General features: G+C 39.9%; 1 long non-coding RNA gene across 1 annotated transcript in view; it reads left to right on the top strand.

Annotated features, from left to right (window-relative positions):
* LOC122455849 overlaps nucleotides 1–16804 on the top strand; it is a 68626-nt gene that overhangs the window by 14298 nt on the left and 37524 nt on the right. The window contains exons 2-3 of the long non-coding RNA XR_006274345.1: nucleotides 11931–12143; nucleotides 15169–15322. This is a non-coding gene — a long non-coding RNA (uncharacterized LOC122455849). The remainder of the gene's footprint in view (nucleotides 1–11930; nucleotides 12144–15168; nucleotides 15323–16804) is intronic.

Raw genomic sequence — 16804 nt, 5'->3', positions numbered from 1 at the left:
TGATAGGCTTGGTATCCTTCTGAAAGAAAAAATATTCAATAATAAATCTCCAATAATGTTTAATAGCTTGTTGTATAACAAATTGAAAATAATCATGTCATTTTTTCCTGAATCTGCTTTCTTCATTAATAAATGGTAGAGCAAAGTCACTTAGAAAACAATAGCATATACTGAGCTTCTAAAAATCAGCCTGAAACTTAAGTGTTTTGGCCTCTTCTGGATGAACTTGAGGCAAAATGGTGCCTTGAGCTACAGCTTTACATTGACTTAACTAAGGGAAGGTTAGAGCAGAATTTGGTCTTTGGGTATCTTGCTACTATTAACCAGGGTTTGGAACTTTTTAGACAAGGGATAATCATGGTCAGCTGAAAATCGAAGGAGTATTAGAAACATGAATTCCATTCTTTTCACATTTCTCTGATAGTTTTTAGCTCCTCGATAACATCTCTTGCTTAAACCTATTGAAAAGTAAAAATGAGGTTGAATCAATATTAGCCTCAGTGTCGAATCCTGCCATCTAGATTGCAGTGCAGAACCATATCATTTCTGCCTAGAAACTAACAGCAGGTATTAAGTACTAAGTCAGAATCGCAGATCTAGTTCTGTGAATAAGGACAGTACGGAGGCTCATAGCGATAGCAGGGGGACAAAGTACTGCATGACTGCTGTCTGTGTTGTCTGGATACAAAAGTAGGAGGCAATGGAGCTACTTTACATGAGCAGAGGATCTGTTTTTTTTTTTAATTAGTCAAATGCAGCTTCTCCTACCATCTCAAGCAGCAAAACTACTTTATAAATTTTGAAAATTTTTAAAAAATGCATATCTAGAAAGTAGTAAAAGATAGCAAGATCTGTCAAGAAATAGTTAATGGTACAAGGTATGACCTTCCAGTTTGTTCCTTGTTAATACAGTAATCAGCTGCATTGTGATCACTTATGTCCCAGTTGCTGCTATGGTGGTGATGTTTATTCTTGATTCTCAACTGATATAAAATGGTTTGTTAAATGATACTGTCTGATAACATGGCAAAGACCATTTTCTGGCTGTAAATAATTTAGAATTGTTGTATGCAGTGTTGTTGTAGCCATATTGGTCCCAGAATATTGGAGAGACATGGTTGGGGAGGTAATATCTTTGTACAGGACCAACTTCTATTGGTGAGGGAGACAAACTTTAGAGCTTATGCAGAGCTCTTCTTCTGTCTTTCTCACCCACAGAAGTTGATCTAATACAAGATATTACTTCTCCCACTTTGTCTCACTAATAATTTAGAAGCCATTCTTTACAGAATAGTTATTTCAGTGTGTTTGTGGGTGAAAATGTTCAAGACAATAAAGATCAACAAGAGGAAAGTTTTAATGGAGAAATAAAAGCAGTACAGTTAGCATTTAATGGTTTATTAATGGTTCATAAATATATAAACTAGATTGTTATACTAATATCAACAGTTCTAGGCAGTTAAAGCCAGAAAATTGCCAGTATTTATGTGTTGAGAATGATGATAATAAAAGGCTGCAGACTCCTAACTCTCCTGAACTGCTCCTTACTCGCCAGTCAAGAACAGCTCCCAAAGGGAGCAAAGCAAAGGGGTACAAAGGCTGGCAGTGCCCCATCTCTACATGAAAGCACTGCCACAGTACCTGGGACACTAGTTCCAGCAGTCTCTTCCTCACCCTTGCGCTTCCTTTGATGGTGGAAGAGGCCTCATGGAAAGCCCTATAAAACGTCTTAGGCCTGTAGAGTTCTTTCTTTACTCCTCAAGCCACCTCCACACTCATGAGATGACAGGTTTCAGAGTAGCAGCCGTGTTAGTCTGTATTCGCAAAAAGAAAAGGAGTACTTGTAGCACCTTAGAGACTAACAAATTTATTAGAGCATAAGCTTTCGTGAGCTACAGCTCACTTCATCGGATGCATTTGGTGGAAAAAACAGAGGGGAGATTGATATATACACACACAGAGAACATGAAACAATGTTCTCATACGCACTGTAAGGAGAGTGATCACTTAAGATAAGCCATCACCAGCAGCGGGGGGGGGGGAGGAGGAAAACCTTTCATGGTGACAAGCAAGGTAGGCTATTTCCAGCAGTTAACAAGAATATCTGAGGAACAGTGGGGGGTGGGGTGGGGTGGGGGGGAGAAATACCATGGGGAAATAGTTTTACTTTGTGTAATGACTCATCCATTCCCAGTCTCTATTCAAGCCTAAGTTAATTGTATCCAGTTTGCAAATTAATTCCAATTCAGCAGTCTCTCACTGGAGTCTGTTTTTGAAGCTTTCTTGTTGAAGGATAGCCACTCTTAGGTCTGTAATCGAGTGACCAGAGAGATTGAAGTGTTCTCCAACTGGTTTTTGAATGTTATAATTCTTGATGTCTGATTTGTGTCCATTCATTCCTTTACATAGACTGTCCAGTTTGACCAATGTACATGGCAGAGGGGCATTGCTGGCACATGATGGCATATATCACATTGGTAGATATACAGTGAGCATGCTCAGTAAAGTGAGTGTACATCTCTGCTTTACTGTCACAACACTGAAAGCTTCCTGCCTCCAGTGGAACCTTCGGTTTTCTAATTAGTAATCTCACTTTCCTTATGTTTTTTTCTTTATTTCTGCCACACTCCCCTTACTGCTGGGCCATGCTCTGCCTATCTATCATGCCCTTCTCCACCCTGCTGATCCCATACCCCTCTTTCTCTTTCTTCCTGTGTCTTCTCTTTAGTTTTTCTCTTGCCCGTTTTTATTACAGGGGGGAACTGGTAAAGTCACCTAAAGATGTCCAACACTTCCCAGTTTAAGGCCCTGTTTTCAGTTGCTTATAATTTTACTGAACATCAACCGTTTGGGCTGAAATTTTCCATGATGGGTGTTTGCTCCTGGGTGATGTTTCAGAAAATGTCAGGAAAAAAAACAGTCCAAGTGGTTCTGAGAACAATAGCAAGGAAAGAAATATTGTTTTGCCCATGTTAATTATTTTGTTAGTTGTTGTGTTGAGAAGTTCTAGTGTCTTCATACTTTGGAACAGGGACTTGAACATTGGCAGGGGAGTTGCCCTAGTGTCAGGGACATTCCTCTTCCTGTCCCTGTGAAAATCCACCCACATTTGTCCAAATTACAAGCCTTTGAAAAATCTGTTTGCAAATGTTTAGTAGAGCATTGTTAGAGTTTAGCCACTAAGTTCTCCAAAGATGCCATCAGACTGGGAATGTTGCATCCCCTCACTGCTCCTCTTTATAACTGGATGGTGCATGCATTATACCCCAACAGTGACTGACCATGCTTCTTCTCAGGGCAGAAAGTGCTGAGCTAGACTTCTTCTGCAATTGTTCCTCCTGACAGCTGAGGGCGCTGAAACTGAGGGCAGGAAGCATCTCTCCTGGGCTCTCTATGATCCTCCTGGTGGCTTCAAAGTAATCTGGAGGAGGAAGCAGCCTGATTCAAATTCAGAGGGAACAAAGTTCGATGTAGGAAAAGAGGAGGAGGTTGGGATGAGGAACCCAGTGTAGGCAGGGGGTGAAGACTGGGATTGCCTAGAGAAGGAATGAAGACGAGATGAACAGAAGGAGGAGGTAGGTTGGGCAAGGAGACTTTGATGTGGACCCTGGGAAGGGAGACTTGGTCTGGGACATGGAGGCAGAGAAGAGGGAGAAAACTGGACTGGGACAAGAACAAGCTGGAGGGGATGGAGAAGAAGGGGCCAGGCATTGGGGAAAAATTTAAGACACTGAGATCTGATTTGAAAAACTATTGAGCACATTCAATTGCAGCCAAAGTCAATGGTAGCTGTGCTTTTAACACATAAAGAGCTATATAATGCTAGATACTTTGAAAAATTAGGCCGTAGACATCTCATATTGGAAATGCCAAATTAGTGGACGCTTTTGACCTTAATCTTTCTGTAAAAGGTGGGTGATAATGTCACTTAATATCAAAGGAGGATTGTGAAAATAAACTATTTTTTGTGAAACATTCAGAAAATACAATGATGAGCACCATAAAAAAAACAATGAGGAAATTTGTAATTTTGTATTCAGATCGGGATTTGAATTGTGTGCAGTAAAGAAGGCACAGAGCCACACACTGAAGAATGAGGATAAAACGAAGTATCCAATAGGAGTTCATTCAGGGAGCATCTCCTGTCCTATGCACTGAATGAGGCCGGGGTCTTGTGGAAAAGAATATTATATGATCATGTAATTAAATTAAATTTGATCGTGCATCAAAAGGCCTATGCATTACAGGGCCAAATTAAGCATTGTACAAGCATACTTAATTCTTCCATTTCATAATTTTTTCCCTTGATTTAGCAACTTGAATTGTAGTATTTTTTTATGTGATAAGGAATATAACCTTTTACGGTTTGGGGATTAGTTAGCCTGAAACTGGTAGGATTTAGGAACAAACATCTCCTGCAGGTTATTCCACAAATGTGCATCATGGCATTTCTTGCAGCTACATTTGAAGCATCTGGTATTAAGAACTGTTGGTGATAGGATACTGAATAAGATGGACCACTGGTCCAATACAGTATGGCAATTCCTATGTTCCAATATTTCTTGTCCCCATGTTCTTGTTCCTATAAGCTCGTCCTCTAACCCTACCATTCCTCTTGCCTTCCTCACTGAGCAGAAGCCTCAAACCACTTAATTATATATATTTTAATAAAGATAAGCATAACAAGCAAACAAAAAATGAATAATTTCCAGGCTATTTTTAATCCAATTACATAATTGTATATGATTATACAAATAATTATATAAAATTATAGCCTGATTTGAACTTGCAGCTACCAGGATTAGAAAGTTCTCTCTGAGTAAGCAGTTCAGGTAAGATGTGAGTTCATCCCTTTTAAGATGAGCCCTGTAGCCATGGATTTTTAATACAAATTTAACTTTAGTTTAAAACAAAAACTTGCAAACCTCTCTCTCCAATTCTCCTCCTCCATTTCATGGAGAGTTCAATTGGAGCCTTCAGTCATTATGAACACTGGACCAAATTCTCCTCTCTTACACTGGTAAAAATCTGGAGTAACTTCCCAGATGTCAAAGGTGTTTTTCTGGAGTCTGTCTATTGTAACTGACAGCAGAATCTGACCTGCAGTGCCACTCAATTAGCTGCCTTTTTTTTTGTTTAAAATTGGGAGAGTAGAATTTCTTTAGCTAATCTAGGGATTTTGCTATCTGAATGCTGCTTAGTGTTTTATAATATTGTTGGACCTTTTGAACTGAGCAGCTAGTCAAAGTTTTATCCTTGTGGGTGTTCCGGTTAGGGATAGAAATTGGTGGTAGTTAGGTAATGTAGACAAGGCCTGAGACAGAGAGACAGCAAAAAGCAGCTTTTTTTGGATGCAGTTTTTTTTTTTTTTAAAAAGTCCTGTGTCTGTAAATGCAAAAGTAATCATATAACAAGGAACAGGTTCTTTTTCTGCCAGCATCAAGAGAGCTTCTTTCATCTTGCACCCCCAACTCAAAATATCTCCCCAGGTTTCTTCTGAGGTTAGCCACAGTGATTTTAGCTGCTTCTTTTTGCTGTCTCTCTGTCTGTCTTTCTTGTCTGTTCTCAGTTTCTTTGTGCTTTGTCCTCTTCCAACACACACCCAAAATAATACACAGCAAAAGAGCCTGGGCAGGTATACACACATGGATGGGTTCACATCTATCAATCTCAATCCCAAAAAGATTTCACCCAAAGTCATAACAGAAGAGGAAAGAAAGCTCTTTCATGTTTACTGCTGATGATTAGTGTGCTCCTGTTACCTAAAGACAGAGGCAAGCACAATTAGGCGGCCACCTATGTATCCCAGGATCTCCTTCCTACAACATTTTTCTCTTTACTTAAGGTAATTTCATAGCAGTGAAATTTCCTCCAAGATGCCCTAAATAGTTCAAAAAACAACTTTAATGTGTTAAGCAGTGGATATTTTAAAAAGATGCCAGTGGTCAGGCAGAAAACTGTCTCCTTGGGCACTAAAATGAACTTAAAATATGTGTTTCAGCAGGATGGAATTACTGTGATTATGATAACTTTGCACGGCATTAGACAGAGCAGCCAAAGGAGCCCATGATGACCAGGGAATTGAATAAAATATGAATGATTATGGTTTGTAGATTGCTTAATGAGGTAAAATTTCAATCTTATATAAGAGTCTTCTTACAGGCCACTTGGCTGATCATGTGATGGAGCTCATGATGACTCAGTGCATCTGAAGTCACTACATCATATTGGACCCATAGACAAATTGAAGAATGCAGCGACTGCATTTTATGCTCTATTATGTGTCCAAATATTTCCATCATTTTATCGCTACTCCTCACCACCCCTAAATAAGGGATTTAAGCCCTCATCTGCAGTTCTATGCACACTACCAGCAGAAAGCCCCACTGAAGTCAACGGAGCTATGATTAGGCTCAGGGATCTGCTCCCATGAAGCTAATTGCAGAATCTGTGCCTTAAATGCTCAAAGCTATTAAAAGGATAGGAGTAGTTAAGAAATTTTCCAGTGTGAACTTTGTGCACGAGCATAATTATCCTGTTGGGCATATTTCTGCCTTTTGTTTTCTGTTTCACTGTAGTAGCATTTCAATGTTAATTTGCAGGCCGGGTTATGCATGTTATATTGTACATTACCTAGTGAAGGCAGAGTTCCATTCAGCATGTATTATAAACCGTTTATTCCCAAGTAGCCCATGTGAAAGATGCAAATGTAGTTAATAAGATGTAAAGGGGGCAGAGAGAAAAAGAGAGCGATTAAGGATTGAGTAGGTGGACCATTCAGCAATTTTTTATGAGTGACTCAAAACGTTGTCAGTTGAAGGCATCCAAACAAAACTTGAATGTCATGACAATTTCCAAGGTCCATGTGGAAAATACGGTTTTCCTCAGTTCATTGACTTCAATGCTAGCAGAGAGCATCCTGATCTGAGTTGCCAACCACAGCTTTCTTATATCAGCAACCCCTTCTGAACAATTTGTACAGCAAATCTGCTGATGTTGTTATTCCCCATAGCACATAAGAGATGCACATGAACCCAAACTGAACTAGTTTGCACGTTCTAGGATCTCTGGTGCTGAAACTGTTGTCTGTTGTTTCCTATATCCTGTGAGAAGTAGCTATATATACCGCAGATGGTATCCAAGTTTATAATAAATGGGTGAATTGTTACAGTATCATTATATTAGACTATCAGTGTTCTGTCTAACTTTAAATGGTATGCTATCTGGCCTGCAGATTGTGGTACAATTAAAGCTGTATCATTAATTTTACTTATTGGGGAATTGCTATAACTGTGGGATAGTGGAATCCTGGCATGAGTGCCAGCAATTGCTATAAAAAAAGTTCCTCGAGCTAAGAGTTTTTATAACACTCTCAAATGTTCACCTTTTAGGGTAACTTTTTCTCCAGGCTCGTTGTCTGCTAAAAGGTGAAAGCATTTGAAAAATGAGTAAAATAGCCTCCCTGCCATCTCTCATATCTGTGATTCTGTCCCTATCCCACTCTATATGTGTAATGTCCCTAAACACGACACAATTAGATTTAACCTTTATGTACAAAAACAATCGAAGGGGGGAAAAACTTCTTTGGCTATTAATATGTATGAAATTTTGTGAAACAGTAGTTGTATTGATGAATACTCTTATCTTTTTCTAAGTTCATCAAAGCCAATCCTGACTGACAGAGGGTAGAGCTACCATACAGTTTGATTTGATGGCACATCCAGTTTGTTTCAGATCACACAATATACTGTTGTATAGGCAGCTATAAAATAATGTACAATAATAGAAAAAAGAGGAAGTTGAAATTAAAAAAAATTAATCAGAAGTTAGGAATTGTAGAAAATTGAAAAGGGAAGCAAAGGGATACAAGGAGAAATCTATAGTCAGCAATGTTAAGGACAATAAGGAGTATTTTTAAAGTATATTAGCAACAAAAAGAATTCTAACAATGGTATTGGTCCATTACTAGATAGAAATAGTAGAATTATCAATGATAATGAAGAAAAGACAGAAGTGTTCAATAAATATTTGTTTTATATTTAGGAAAAAACATATAGAGATAAAGTCATGTCATATGATAACTCTTTACAGCAGGATGTTAATATTTATGCCAATATTTAAAATGTGTAAATGGGATGAGCTGAGTAATTATAAGCCTATTAGTCTGTCATTGATCCCAGACAAGATAATGGAGGAGCTGATATAGGACTTGATTGATAAAGAATTAAGTGAAGGTAATGTAATTAATGAAAACCAACATGGGTTTATGCAAAATAGATCCTTTCAAACTAAATTGATATATTTTTTGTTGAGATTACAGATTTGGTTGATAAAGGTAATAGTGTTGATGTAACATACTTAAGCTTCTATTAGGAGTTTGACTTGGTACCACATGGAATTTTGATTAAAAAGCTAGAACAAAATATAATTAGCACGCCACACATTAAATGGATTAAAACTGGCTGATAGGTCTCAAAATGTATTTGTAAATGCAGAATCATCAAGTGGGTGTTTTTCTAGGGGTGTCCCATGTGAATTGGTTCTTGGCGCTACACTATCAGTGACCTGGAGGAAGACCATAAAAGCATCTTTGATAAAGTTTGCAGATGTCACAAAAATTGGGGTAGTGCAAAACAATGAAGACTGATACAGAGCAATCTGGATTGCTTGATAACTGGGTGTAAAGAGCTAATATGTGTTTTCATATGGCTAAATGTACACATGAAGAAACCAAAAGCGTAGTCCATACTCAGAAGATCGTGGGACTCTATCCTGGGGTGGCAGGTTTGTATAATTTTTGGGATGCCCAGAACTGGTCCAAGTCCCTCCCCACCCCCATTTGCCTAAGGTTCTGAGAGGGAGTTTGGGTGAGGGAGGGGTGCGGACTTTGGGAGGGAGTTTGGTGCAGGGTCTAGGCTGGGACAGGGGGTTGGGGAGTGGGAGAGTGTGAGGGTATGGCGCTTAGCTCGGGTGGCTCCCGAAAGCGACCTGCTCACCCCTCTGACAGTGGCTTCTAGGTGGGGGGTGGGGAGGTCTCTGGGTGCCGCTGCCCACAGGCTCTGCCCCCGCAGCTCCCATTGGCTGCAGTTCTGTCTTTTTGTGCGTGTGTTTTTAACATCTCTGAAAGACAAAAGTTTTGTCATTCAGTTGCCAGTGAAGACGTAGCCTTCGTCTGTGATGAGATACTATGAGATAAATTAATGCAACTTTTACCTCTGCAGAGACATTATCTTCATGAAAGAAAGCAGGAATCTGTTGTGGCTCACCATCATCAGCAAAATTGTCAGCAAAGTTAAAATGGCATTCTTGATGGGCATGATGAAGAAAGAAGCCTTGATTTTTAAAATCGCCAATGTAATTGGCAGAGATTACAGTTAGATAAATCCTTTTAAGCTTGTAAAGTTAGAGAATAAATAAGGAATCCCTTGATGTCAATTTGAGAGGATCCCTTTTCAGAGCTGAATAACTTTTTAAAGTATAAACCACATACTTCTTATAACGTATTGGAAGTAAGAAAATTTTGCAGTGGTAGTCTGCCTGCTCTATTTAGGTATTCAACTTTGGGAAGCGGTGGGTTGGAATGTAAAGCTGGTTGAAAGTTGTGATCTCTGTTTCTTGGGAAGTTCTGACACTTAGAAGTTTTTGTTCTGATATGGAATCAAACTTAGAAATTTTCCTGTTGGAAGGAAATTCTGAATACTTCATTTTGGAAAAATTGAATTGTTTTAGTTTGATATTTTCATAAATGAAACCGAGCATCTGCCTGTCTCACCTCTGGGGGACTCCCTGAACTGCCTTGCCTCCAGCGGACTTTCGTAGGGCACTCCCTAGACTGCTCTTGAGGAGTTGGGGGCAGCCCAGGGAGTTCTCCCGGAGTCCTCTGCCATGGAGCAGGGAGCACAAAAGCCCTGGGAGCACTTTCTCAAGCTGGGGCTCCAAGGGTATGTTTGTACAGCAAAGAAAAAACTGTGGCTGGCCTTTGCCAGCTAACTCAGGCTAAGGAGCTGTTTCATTGCTGTGTAGACTTTGGGGCTTAGGCTAGAGCCCCAGCTCTGGGACACTCCCACTGCAAAGTGTCCTAGAGCCTGGGCTCCAGCCTCTGTCTGGAAGTCTACATAAGAATGATACAGCCCCTCAGCCTGAGTCTGAGTCATCTAGCACCATAGGCATGGGAAGCAGGGGTGTGAGGGGTGCTGCAGCACCCCCAGCTTTTATGTGGGGTCCCAGCTGCTGGCTGCACATGCAGGATCCCAGCTTCCAGCCCTGCTCCGCATGGGGTCCCAGCTGCTCGCCCCACTTCCGGCCATATATGCAGGGTCCTGCATCATGGCTGCTGGCCCTGTGCTTGGGGGTCCTGACTGCCAGCCCCACTCCTGGCTGCATATGGTCCCGCATCCTGGCTACTGGCCCCACCCACGGGGTCCCAGCTGCCAGTCCCTCATGTGGGCTCCACTACTGGCCCCACACCTGCACCCAGCCATGGCCCCATTATCCCTGTCCTCTTCCCCCCCTTCTGTAGACATGGCCCTGCTCCCGGCCTCAGCTCTGGCTGGGGGAGAAGGGGGGTATATAGGAGGAATGGAACGAGGTAAAAAGTTTGGGGATAATTTTGCTGGCTTTCAGCACCCCCACTATAAAAAGCATTCCAGCACCACTTGCTAGCACGGGCCAGCTGCAGGTGTCTAGTTGCTGTGTAGACATACCCTAAGAGTTTGCAGACTCCCTGCTGCAGACCTCTAGAGCTGCTGCTACAGCCAGGGCTCCCAGAAGTCAGGTTCTCTGTTCCACAGCAGTGTGGAAACCTGGGGGTCCTTGAATCCAAAGCAACCAGATTGGTAGGTCTACCCTGGAACCACAGAGTATGGATGTCCCGGCTCCACAGCAGCAGTGAATGAGAAGTCCATTGAAGCCAATAGGTTTCTACAAAAAGTCTTGGTTTTGATGAAGTGATATTTTCTGATGAAAAAAGTTGAGTTGGAAAATTCCTAACCAGATCTAATTGGATCAGAAGACTTCCTACTTGGCATGTACACTGAGGGTATACCTAATTCGAAGCTGAAAGGAGTAATTTTCAACTCAAGTGGACATACCCGCTCCAGCTCAGATCAAGCTAGCATGCTATAAATAGAAGTGTAGTCGTGGTGTCATTTGCCCACCAAATTGCTTCATGTTACATCATATAATGTGATATGACAGTCAGCCAAACTTGACACATGAGCACAATATGATTTTGGGATTTCTAAAAAGACTTTTTTTCTGAAAACTTGGTTTGCAAAACACAAGTACATACAAAAATAAACGATCTCCACCACCAATGATGATCCTCTGCACATAGATGGAAATAGCACAGCAAGACTATAGCCTCAGAACATGTAATAAGAAGAATTATAAATACTAAGAACAGGAAACCAACCATGTAGTACATTTGATGGGACCAAATACTGTTTAGAATGAAAAAAATAGTGAATAAAAATACAACCAAATGGCAAGATGCCACCCATGATGATACAGGCAACGGCTTTGTGAAAAATGACTGCTCTGGGATCTGACGAGGAATCTGGTTTGTTTTTTATATAAGGGTGTATTAGAAAAATGTTGTGTGCGAGAGTAAACATTTCAGCGTTATTTGTACCTAGAGGCACTGAAGTTCTGTGGGACTCCAGTAACTAAAAATGTGATGCCCAATGTGTGTAAAGAAATCAGGAGCTATGATGGGTTTAAAAAATTCTGTAGCTATGTTTGTTCTTATTTTTGGATTGGGACCTTCTCCCAGGCAGCCAGTGAAGTGTTTGCCCACATTCTGTTTATTTTGTTCTGATCACTGTCCTCCAGTAATCCAAACCTTATTCTGGGACTACCACGTTGCTATGCTCTGAACCTTCTATTTCTCCTGGAAAGTGTTATCATGGAACTCGCTTTCTGTCTTGCAGGATGTGTACGCAAATTTATATTGGTGCCATTGTGTTGATGATGCAACTGTAGAATACACAGCTGCCCCCTCCCCTTCCTGGACCTCAAGTGTATCATCTCCCAGTGTACCCAAGATATCTCAGATGTAAGAATGAGCATGAATGAGAGCTCAGATTCTGCTAATGTATATTCTATTTCCTTTTAAAAGGAACTAGCCAGTAGACCTGTTTGAAGTGAGTAATATAGGGAGTCATCTATATTTATGTATTTATTTCTTATATGCATACTCACTTTCTGCCACTACATATGTAAGTATATTGACCAATTCAGTAGAGAGTGGTGAATTGGGGCCCATATTATCTATCCATATTACTTATTTATAACCTATACAAAGTGTGAATATAAATATAGGCACACACTTAAGTTACAACCAGTAATTGCATTTTATAACTCTAGTTTATGATAGGGTTTACACACACCATTAACTATAAAAACTGTTTAATCCCTTTGTTTAATATTTACATCCACTTTTATCATAGAGACGCAATGAAGCTGATTGACTGTATCACCCTTGGTCTTTAAGCAAACCTTATTTTGTTGTTCTGAATGGTTTTTTTAAAACTTTGTGCATTTACACATGAATGGGCCATTGGTTCTAAATGGCAGAAGATCAAGTGAATTATATTCACTTTAGTGATGTGGTGTCAAACTCAATCCAGTGTAACATTCCACAACCTTTCAAACATAGGAAACGATTTTAATTGTATCAGGAGCTGAACTTTTCGCTGAAAGCATAACTAGAGATGGTTGGGTACTTGATATACAAAGCCCACCAGGTACCTGTCATAAACGCATGTGTTGTGAGAATAGTTTCTGCATAAATGGGTAACTTGTACCAAAAACAAAAATGGGGATAAAGCCAACGTGTTGGCTTTCCAAGGAAATAGTGTGACAAGTCATTGCACAAAGTTGCAGCAAGGTTGTTAACAGTATAATTTAGCAGTGTCAAAGTCTGGTTTATGCTGGCAAAAATGGCACCGGTAATTCAACATTGATATAGCTGCACCCATTTCTTATTAATCAATTATATTACAACAGTGTCTGATAGTCACAACTGAGCCTGATGCCCTATTAGTGTTATGCATTGTACATACCCACATTGACGGATAATTCCTGCCCAGACAAGATTACAATGTAAGGCCTTGGTCCAGGAAAAGCACTTAAGCATATGATAAATTTAAGTACATTCATGGTTTCAAGGAGGTCAACTGGACTGCTGATGTGCTTAAAGTTAATCATGTTTATGCATTTTGCTACAACAAGGCCTGTAAAGACAAGACAAACAGTGTACTAGCAACAGCAGAAGCTGTAGCGTAGACTTGGCTCTGTGTCCTCTAATTCCCTGCCACACAATGATAAAAGCTGACAAAGCCAAACCTGAGCCCTATCCATATTATAGCGTCCACCATTGCTAGCACCAGTGAAACTGCACTAATGGAAACATTACTAATTGTGAGGTCCAATTTTGGCAGTGAAGATGCAGCCCAAGAGAACGAGAGAGAAAAGTAAAGCTTAACAGACAAATGGCATGCAGGCTATTTTTAGCAGTTGTAGAATAAGTACAATTGTGTGCCCTCTTGATTTTGCCTTTTAAGGCAGAGCTGAAAAATGACGGATATAAAAAAAATATTGATTCCTTACACCGTTTGCCATGTAAACCATGCTAGGCTCCAGCATATTTGTTGTCGTCCTGTGAATTTATCAGCCACTCTATTGAAATTACACAAAAAGTTCCTGCCTTTGAAAGGGAAACCTTTCCTGTGACAAACGCTTGCAAAACCGGGGCCACAAAAAGTGCTCTTCATTGCCATTGCTAATTTCAGTGTCACTGCAAAGCACTCCTCGCTTCCAGCAAAGGTGGTGGCTGAATTGACACCTTTGTGTTGGGAGGTTATTTCAGAATGAGAGGCCGTCTCTTGAGCTCAATTCTGCACAGGAAATGGCAGGCAGGGAAGCAGGTCAAACCACACATATAGGGAACAAGGTAGGGGATTAATGCCTGGTATGAGTGAGGAAGAATAGTGGTATCGGATCACAGCTTTAAAGAAGTAACACATACAGAAACTCTAAGCCTTTATCTAGGGCCTAACTCTTATAAAACGGTTGTTTCCATAGCTATAATGTAGCACTTTGAATATAACTTATACAGCATAGTAAGAAATAGTAGTGGCACCTGGAAAAGGATAAGGATTTTTTTAGTTTCTGTGAGTTCTGTGAAATCCCTATTCCATGGAAGCTGCCAGAAATAATACAGTACTGATTCAACCAATTTCCTGTAGATTCAGAAACATCTGTGTGGGATTTCAGTTTAGAAATGACCCCATCCCAGAGCTGGAGAAGGGTCTCAATGATGAGCAACAGCCTAAAATGTGTCTTACCATTTGCATACACATAAATGGTTTGATGTTTTCAAATGCATTTCACTAAAGTCTGTACTATAGCTAAACTGTACCATTCGCATGAACAATTGACAGAAAACCAGATCTGCTGTAACATTTTCTCCAGTACAAAAAAATCCCTCAAGCCACCTTTACAGATCTGTTTATGTATCGCCTTGCAACCAATGGATGAACTTTATCAATTATTTGATTGCTGATCATGTTTACAATGTCATGGGTTAATTAACTATTCAAGCAAATATTATTTTCATGAACATTCATATGCAATGCATATTTATTATATGAGCCTTCTCTTTGTGATATGCCACTTCTCCACATAGAATAAGGGGGGAAAAGTAGAAGCCACCTGTTGCAAAATCTGTTTCAATAATAAAATAGATACTGTTGTGAAAGTAATTCCTGGCCTCATATGAGAATACTTCTGCAAGGTACTGAGCACTTCCTGAGGGGTTTCTCATCACTTTCACTCCATTTGACTTCTAACATTGATCCCAAATGTTTTTCAGTATTGGGTCCTGTAGGACTAGTAAGGGAATCAAATAAAAAGACACAGCAGAGCTAAATGGAACTAAAATTTCCCTGAAGTGTGAATTCCATTTAAGTATAGAATTCCTGATTTGTGAGGAGATTCAAAATTTGGCAAAATCAGTTCTCCCTTATCTAGTTGTTTGTGTCTTCCCCTTTCACTGATAAATCAGCACTGGTTGTCTTTATACTTGCTATTATAGCAACAGGTCACCAAATTGTTGTTTTCTGATTTTTATAGGGTTCTTTTCACTTGCATTAATATGCTTTGCAGATTACTAGAGATCACTTTACCAACCACAAAAATGGAGTGACAGCTGAGCTGGAAGCCAGTAATCCTGTACTGCCGCCAGCTACTTCACACAACAATGTAAGGCTAAAGGAATACAGGAGAAAGCTTATTCAACTAAAGAACCTGAGGAAATTGGGTAGGTAGAATGAGGAGCTGGCTTAGCTTGGAGACGCATTCTTTGTTATAAAAATTCAGACTATCTATCCAGATAAATGTTAAACTAGGTACTCCTTGCGTGTAATAGGTTAGGTCAAACATTAAAATGATCTCATCATTGTTTGGACAGCTGGGACATTTAAAATCAGCTGCATTTTACAGAGCAGTATTTTCCTCTGATTTGGGCTGATTGAACCTAGTTTGAGCCCTCAGTATTCAGCTTGGCCTGGGGAGTGCCAGCTACATTCCCCAGCCATATCCATGACACAGATCTGTCAAGGAGGTGATTCCACACATCATCATAGAATTTTGTAGTTTTACAAGCCACAAATCTGGCATTTAATCTCAGTCTTGAATCATCAGATGTTTCTTCATTGACTCTGTTGATGCCTTGAAGGTTCACAATGAGTAGGGTGACCAGATAGCAACTGTGGAAAAAATGAGACAGGGGGTAGGGGGTGATAGGTGCCTATATAAGAAAAAAGTCCCCCAAAAATGGGACTGTCCCTATAAAGACAGGACATCTGGTCACCCTAACAATGAGACCCCAAGGGAACAGAATGAAGGGATCTGAAATAAATATAATCATTTAAACCTGGCTTAAGGACTTCTTAAAAATCAATGGAGGCTTCTAAACATTAGGATTGTCCCCTCAGTGGATCAAGAGGAGAATTTAAAAGGATATGTCTAGTTTATCCTACCATATTCTCCCAATATAAAATCAACCTCACCATTAGTAATCTTCATAATGGTCTGTGTTCAATTGCATCCGATGAAGTGAGCTGTAGCTCACGAAAGCTTATACTCAAATAAATGTTAGTCTCTAAAGTGCCACAAAAGTACTCCTTTTCTTTTTGTGAATACAGACTAACATAGCTGCTACTCTGAAACCTGTGTTTTATTGGATGGTGGTTTGGCAAGATTTACAATAATGACTAAAAACCTAATCTTACTCTCATTGCAATCAAAGGGATTCTTTCTGCAGGCTTCAGGGAGAATTGAACTGGGCCTGAAGTGGCCCATTGCTCCAATTCCTATTCATGTGAGTAATCCCTTTCGCTCTGTAAAGACGGATTTAGTGAGCGAAGGTTGCAGGATCAGGTCATATGAACAGTGATGAGATGAAGGTTGACAACATTCCTTAAGTAGGTTATATTTTTAGGGAGTACACTGATAATAGTCTCATATATAGTATTTTGTGAGATTTCCCAAATATAATGCCTAATTGCAACCTTTCTTAAAATTAGTTTGTTGTTAGTATTTTTTTTTCCATTTCCATGGCTAAACCATTAGGATCCTGTTGGCTAGAATCTTAATACCCAACAGATCCCTTTTCTGGTTATTTCAGTGGAAAGTTCAGATGATTCTCCTTCTTTAGGAAGTGTAGGGAGACCTTTGTTTTCTAAGATTTCAAATCAACTCTGTCTTATTTTATATTGCATATAACTGGTTAGAAAAGTGA

Source organism: Dermochelys coriacea, chromosome 9, assembly GCF_009764565.3.
Source record: "Dermochelys coriacea isolate rDerCor1 chromosome 9, rDerCor1.pri.v4, whole genome shotgun sequence".
Taxonomy (NCBI): domain Eukaryota; kingdom Metazoa; phylum Chordata; order Testudines; family Dermochelyidae; genus Dermochelys; species Dermochelys coriacea.
This window is presented reverse-complemented; position numbering and strand designations above follow the sequence as displayed.